Below are 7,727 nucleotides of genomic sequence, written 5' to 3' on the forward strand. Positions count from 1 at the left end.
GACTTCAAAACGGCTATCTTCCACCTGAATATTTCCGAAAGGATTCATATACCTAACATGTCATCTTAATACCAATTTTATACATTCACACCTAATTCGAATTTACAGGATGTTACATGTAAGTGCAATTCATGTGCCTGATGATGAATCATGTGTCATGATTAAATACATCATATATATTACGTATATGTACTATACACGATTGTTACATGTAAGTTTATGTCATGAAGCTCTGGCTTTTCCTGACTAAATTCGTTTTTAATAGCTTTTGACTTCATGGTTGAGCTTTGATTGTGTTTCGCATTACATACGATAAATTCTTTACGGGAACTCTATTTGGATACTGTTAAATTAATATGTAGGCAATTTCTTTCAATTATCTTACATGTACACAATTTCAACTAGTATAAGACATGTGGTGTTTGAAGTTTTATATGGCTTAACTATTTGGTGTTCAAACAAAATATTTTAACTTCTGCCATATTTGTTTGAAGTTAGGCTCGACAAACAGCACATGTGTAAAATTATTCCGAATTGGTGCAAAAATTATTAACTTACAATATAACTTAAAAAGTGACACCAAAATGGGGGTTTCATGTACTTCCTTCTTTCCTGCTTTGTTCTTTTTCCTTTCGCGTTTTGTTTTTTCACATTCAAAGATTTGCTTTATGATGACCGATAGCTTACCTCATTATCCAGTAAATCCTTATCCATCAATATTTACATAAATACTTACCCGATGATGTCCCTACCCCCCTCCCCCCACCTCAACCACACACACCATAAGAGTTTTATGTTCTAAGAATAATATGTAAAAAAATCTTGTTAAATTAATTTTAAAAATTATTGGATTGAGTATGGGTGGTTGAAGTCATTTTTTCCCCTAGGTGGTTTAGGATAGTGCTGATGGCCTTTTCATGATCCTTCTTCATTTGTTTTTTCTTTTAATTATTTATATGTGATGAGAGTTGCTACTATTTTGAAAGCGAAAATATAACTTCTAAGCACTTTTTGGTTTGTGTGGTTCACTATAATTAATTCTGACGAAATTTTAAAGAACTACCATTATATATGTTTTTGTTTTATTTTTATTACAATAAAAAATGTTTTTAAAATATGTCTGCAAATATAGATTGTGATATTTTTAATATAAAATTAATAAATTATCTTTTGATGTACGTGCAATTCATGTGCCGGATGATGAATCATGATTAAGCACATCATATATGCTGCGTATATGTACCATACATGATTTGTTATAGGTAAGGCGATGTCATGAAGCTCTGGCTTTTTCGGACTAAATTCTTTTTTTAATAGCTTTTGATTTCATGTGTGGGATTTGATTGTGTTTCGCATTTCATACTATAAATTTTTACGGGAACTCTATTCAGATATTTTTATTTAATATGTATTCAATTTCTTACATGTATCCAGTTTTGATAAATATAAGACATGTGGTGTTTAAAGTTTTATGTGGCTAAATTGGTTAATGTTCGAGCAAAATGTTTGAACTTCAGCCATATTTGTTTGAAGTTAGGTTCAACAGACAACTCATGTGTAAAGCTATTCCGAAGTGGTGCAAAAATTTATAAACTTACAGTATAACTTAAACAGTAACACCAAAATGATGGTATCGTGTACTTCCTTCTTTGTTCTTTTTTCTTTCGCGTTTTGTCTTTTTTTATTTTTTTAAATTAATTTTTTTTTCTTTATGATGACCGATGACTTACCTCTTTATCCAGTAAATACTTACCCGTCGATGTTTACATTCAATAATTACCCGTCGGTGTTTTAAATACCCCCGTGATGTAAAATTGAATACGCGGAAGAACTTAAATTAAAGATAGCAAGATAAAGTAACAATAGATTGAAGAAAGAAAGGTTAAAACACACAATTGATGAAATCTAATGACCCACAATTAGAAAATTGAGAACCTCTAAATTAATCATACAACTACATGTATTAACCCAAGGAGAAGGAATTTAAGTTGTTGGTCTTGAAATCTTCCTCTTGATAGTGTTGATGGCCTTTTCATGATCTTTCTTCATTTGTTTTTCTTTTAATTTATTTATATATCATGCGAATTATTTCTATTTTGAAAGCGAAAATATAAATTTTGAGCACTTTTTGGTTTGTGTGGTTAACTATAATTAATTCTGGCGAAATTTCAAAGATCAAACAATATATTTTCATATGTTTTTATTTTATTTTTATTACAATACAAAATTTTGTTAAAATATGTCTACAAATATAGATTGTGATATCTTAGATATAAAATTTATAAATTGCCTTGTGATGCAATTCATGTGCTTGATGATGAATCATGATTAAACACATCATATATGTTGTGTATATGCACTATACACAATTTGTTGACAAATGAAAGCACATGATCAGACCGCTTTTTTCTGAACAGTTAAATTCAAAATTTCATTGACTGTTGTTAGCGATTATCCGGTCAATGTGTGATCACCAAAGGTTAAGTAATTCTCACTTCTTTCCAACTCATAAAGCGGGACTAATATCTTGTCGTTAATTAAAGAAAAATGTGAAGTTCTCATTGAAACAAAAATTCAATAACTATCTTTTCTAGTAACATTTAATGCAAATAGAGTCAGGTCAAGCTCTCACCAATCACCATAGGAACAAAAAAGTAGGTAGTGGTGATGTTGCGCAAATCTGGAAAAAAAAGAAGAGAAGAGGTGGTTGTGATGTTATCAAAATTTTAAATAAAGCTGGTTGTGATGTCACCTATATCTGAAAAAAGAGGTGGTGGCGGTGGTAAGCAAATCTTGAAAAAAAAGATGGTGTTGGTAGTGATCAAATCTAAAAGAGCAGGTGGTGTTGGCCGAATTTGAAGAAGGAGGTGCTAGTGGTGACGATGGTTAGATTAGAAAATAAGAAGGAAGAGGTAGAATTGGCGACAACAGCATAACCAAACTGATCTAAAAAAAAAAAAAAGTGGGATTCAGTCACCACCACCACCTCTAGTTTCAAATTAGGGTAATATCAAAATCATCTTTATTTCTTTTTAACAACATCACAACCACATGTTGTTGTTTTTTTCAGATTTGGGCAACATCATCACCACCTCCTCCTTTTTCTTCTTCTGGTTCGACACAATCACCATCTCCTTGTAATACTCCTTTTGATTTCAATCATCAGATGACTTAGTAATCATTAGGGTTGATATTGTAAAATTATCATTCTATTTATGGCTCCTTAAGGTGGGCCAAGTGGGCAAGTAAAAATAGGCCGAGGAAGTAAATTTTAGTTAATATTACTAGATCTTAAGTGATAAATGTGTGTATGAAAGATAAATATTTATATCCACCAATTTGATAAACATCGATATATAAAATTTTACCTATCACATTTTCCATGACTCACAATGCTATAATTTTTCTTGAGAAGAGGAGCCTACCCCAAGTTATTACTGAAGGGGTATTTGGGGCAGACAATAGTACAAATATTTTGTACTTGCGTGACAGAAAGTTCCGACTAGAAGACATGTTTTTCTCGGACTCACGAGACTTGTGTAAACCACAGAAAATTCTTTCACAAACTGCATTAGTTACCCACAGTATCATCTAATAACTATACTCCATTAGCAATCAGTTAGTCGCTGTTTTTTTTTAGCTTTGCTATTGAATGCAAATGCATATCCAAAGATGAATCTGGACTAAGTTCCAATTCATCATTTTTGTCCCTATGAGGTCTAGAAATAGTGCTGATGGTTTTTTCATGATCTTTCTTCATTTGTTTTTCTTTTAATAAATTTATATGCCCTGAGAATATTATTATTTTGAAAGCGAAAGTATAACTTTTGAGCAGTTTTTGGTTTGTGTGGTTTACTATAATTAATTCTGATTAAATTTCAGTGACTACCATTATATTTTAATATATTTTTGTTCTATTTTGATTATAGTACAAAATGTTTTTGCAAAGATAGATTGTGATATTTAATTCATGAATTACCTTGTGATGTGCGTGCAATTCACGTGCCTGATGATGAATCGCTAGTCATGATTAAACACATCATATTTGATGCATATATTTACTATTCACAATTTGTCATAGGTAAGGTGATGTCATGAAGCTCTGGCTTTTTAATAGCTTTTGGCTTTATATGTGGGATTTGATTGTGTTTCACATTTCATACTATAATTTTTTTAGTGGGAACTCTATTTGCATACTATTGTTTAATATGTATTCAATTTCTTATAATTACCTTACAAGTACCCAGTTTTGATAAATATTAGACATGTGGTGTTTGAAGTGTTATACGAATAAATTGATTGATGTCTGGAAAAAATGTTTGAGCTTCAATCACATTCTTTTAGTTAGGCTCGACAGACAACTCATGTGTAAATTTATTCTGAAGTGGTGCAAAATTGCATCAAAATCTTAAAGCGTTTTACGTGCTTCAATCACATTAAAGTGATCAGAAACATGAGGTTGGAAACAATGCCCAAAAAAGTAATAAACATGGAAGGAGGATTTGGAGAGGAGACAGATAAAATTTGGAGAGAAACAGGCATGTAGTGTTTTTTTCTTTTTAGAAAAAGTAAAAAATGCTAAAAAGAATTGGTAAACTGCAATAGAAGGTATATTTATTTGATAATGTTGAAATTTTTATACACCGACGGTGCACAAAATTTAAACTCATAAAAAAATTAAATTGGTCAAAAATATTGAAAGAAAGCGCATATCCAGAAATGAATCTGGAGTAACTTCTAATTCGTCACAACTGTTATCCATCTGACATGTAGACAGACACGAATGAAAGTGCATATCTAGAAATGAATCTGGAGTAGCTTCCAATTCATCACAACTGTTATCCATTAGGCATGTAGACAAATACAAATGAAAGCGCATATCCAAAAATGAATGTGGAGTAACTTCCAATTCATCACAACTGTTATCCATCAGACATGTAAACAAACACATATAAAAAATATGAATTGTTCGTGCAACTCACGTTTTTTATATCCCAATTTCTGCTTCAACCCAATTATAAATTCTCCCTTCTAATTAAACCCAGTGTTACATCTACACAAAACTCAAGCTTCTCTTCTCAAAAAAGAAAAAAAAATCTGTATCCCATATTTTACAACAATGTCATCAACATTCTCTGTGGATGATCAAAGAATGTTCGAAAAAATAACCCAAGCAACTAACACCACTTCCTTCTCCTCCTCCTTCTTTGATGTACGTGCAATTCGCGTGTAATAATAATTTATGACTAAGAGCCTGTTTGGATGGGCTTATGCCTATAAGCTGCAAACAGCTTATAAGCTAAAAAAAATAAGTTGGGGTAGTCTAACTTATTTTTTTTGGCTTATAAGCTGTTTTCAGCTTATAAGCTGCTTTAGATAAGCTAAGTCAAATGGGCCCAATTATTTTTTTGAGCTTATTTTAAGCACAAAATGACTTTAAGCTGGCCAGCCAAACACTCAAAAAAACTGAAAACAGCTTATAAGCAACTTATAAGCCAATCCAAACGGGCTCTAAGATAAATCGAGAAACTTAAGTGACTTTTTATTCTTGTTAGCAAATCTAAGAACATTCACTATATATAATTAACTTGAACGAAATATTCAAAGAGCTAGAAGCAACTTTTGTAAACTTTAATTTCTGTTTTATAACTAAAGAAATTTTTTACAATGTGTATGTTACAATTATAGCGTTATTTATGCTACATTTATTGACGAAATGGCTTGTCTGCTCTTTTTTTTTTGGATCTCCTTTTTTGTTGATCTTTTCTTCTCCCATCTTTATAATAATACTAGTCACTGAACACATGAGTTGCAAGTACATTTTATTGCCGACTTTAGTTACCACAAATAAATAGTAAAATGGCCAGAAAAATTACCGGCAAAAGTGTGCAACAAATATGTTGAAAAATTGGCTAAGAAAAGATAATCATTGAAAGATGAGGTGCCATAATGAGTATGCGCCAACGCAATATTTTGCCCTCCTCATAATTTTCTTGCTTCAGGCAATTCCTCGTGCAATTGGTTTGACGCATGCATGCGTCTCTTTTAATGCTCATATACTTGTGGTGCTTCCTTTGAATTGATGCTCATAAGGAAGGAAATCACTCAAACACAGCAGTTTGATTCTTATTACAACAAGTCTAGAAGCATTCAACACAGATACATGGAGATTGGATGGAATATTAGACAACTTACCAGTTAATTCAGCTTAAGAACAACTGGACTGCACTTGTCGTACGGCCGGCCTATATATATTTGAACGAAAATGCCGTGTCGTCCAGCGGGAGCCTAGAAGAAGGTGACTCGCGCAGACAACTGACTCCTTTTCAATAGAAAAGAATAGCCAAACCAACCCAGCTGGCTGGTCAATCTCAGAGATCTTATCGGCCAGCAAATCGGAGACGGAGGACCACGGTCCCGGCCTTTGGTAAGCTACATTTTAGGGTTTTGGTCTTATGACCTGATCCTCATTCCCTTTTTGTTTATTTGTTGCTTTATTTCTGTTTTGTCGGGTTTCCGACTTGTTGAACTTCTTTTTATTAGTTGATTAATAAATTACCCACTAAGCTTGCTTAGTGGTATTTAACTAAAAAGGAAAAATTGATGAAGGAACCTCTTATTATTGTCTTTTAGATGTTGACACATGAGTAACACATACATCTAAAACTAATCAATAGAGTATAAGATTTTATCCAAAAATTAACAATTTTTTAATTGCATACACATTGTAAAAACTTTTTTTAGTCATAAAACAGAAATTAAAGTATACAAAAAGTTGTTTCTAGTTCTTCGAATATTTTGTTCAAGTTAATTATACGTGGTAAACGTTCCGTTTTTAGATTTGCTAACAAGAATAAAAAATCACCTAAATTTTTCTATTATCTTAGTCATAAATCATTGGACACGTGAATTGCACGTAGATCAAAGGAGGAAGGGAAGGAAGTGGTGATGGTAGCTTGAGTTATTTTTTTGGACCTTCTTTGATCATCCACAGAGAATGTTGATGACATGGGTGTAAAAGATGGGATACTCATTTTTTCTTTTTTGGAGAAGAGACACTTGAGTTTTGTGTAGATGTAAAATTGGGTTTAGAAGGGAGAATTTATAATGAATTGAAGCAGAAATTGGGCTATAGAAACATGAGTTGCACGAACAATTCAAATTAATCCTATAGAATTTATATTCAATAATAATATTTTTTTAATTGCATCCATATGTAAGAACTTTTTTTAGTTATAAAACAGAAATTGAAGTATATAAAAAGTTACTAGTTTTGAATATTTCGTTGAAGTTAATTATACATACGTAAGAAAAATGTATCTTCAACTCTCAAAATGGAAAACTCGTAATAACAATATAATAAAGGAAAAGGAAAACATATAAAGTAGCAGTTGGGATTTACTATGAGGAATCTGAAATCAACTGAGGTTCTCAATTTATCTAAGTCGAGCTTTACCAACTAAATTACTAGGTAGCAACACGAATACCAATTTTAATTTATGTTACAAAGAGAACATTTGATATTGATAAAGTAAAAAACAAAACTTCTTTTATTTTATTAATCAAGTGCTAATGAGCAACAAAAAAAAAAAAAAAACATAATGAAAAAGACACAATTACAATAAACACTTAATTAAGAAATTAGAAAAGTATGCTACAAATAATGTTATAACGATTGACACTAAGAAATGAGATGGGGAATGTGGTGCAAACTCATGCTAAAGAGA

The sequence above is a fragment of the Lycium barbarum genome, chromosome 2, assembly GCF_019175385.1.
Source record: "Lycium barbarum isolate Lr01 chromosome 2, ASM1917538v2, whole genome shotgun sequence".
Lineage (NCBI taxonomy): Eukaryota > Viridiplantae > Streptophyta > Magnoliopsida > Solanales > Solanaceae > Lycium > Lycium barbarum.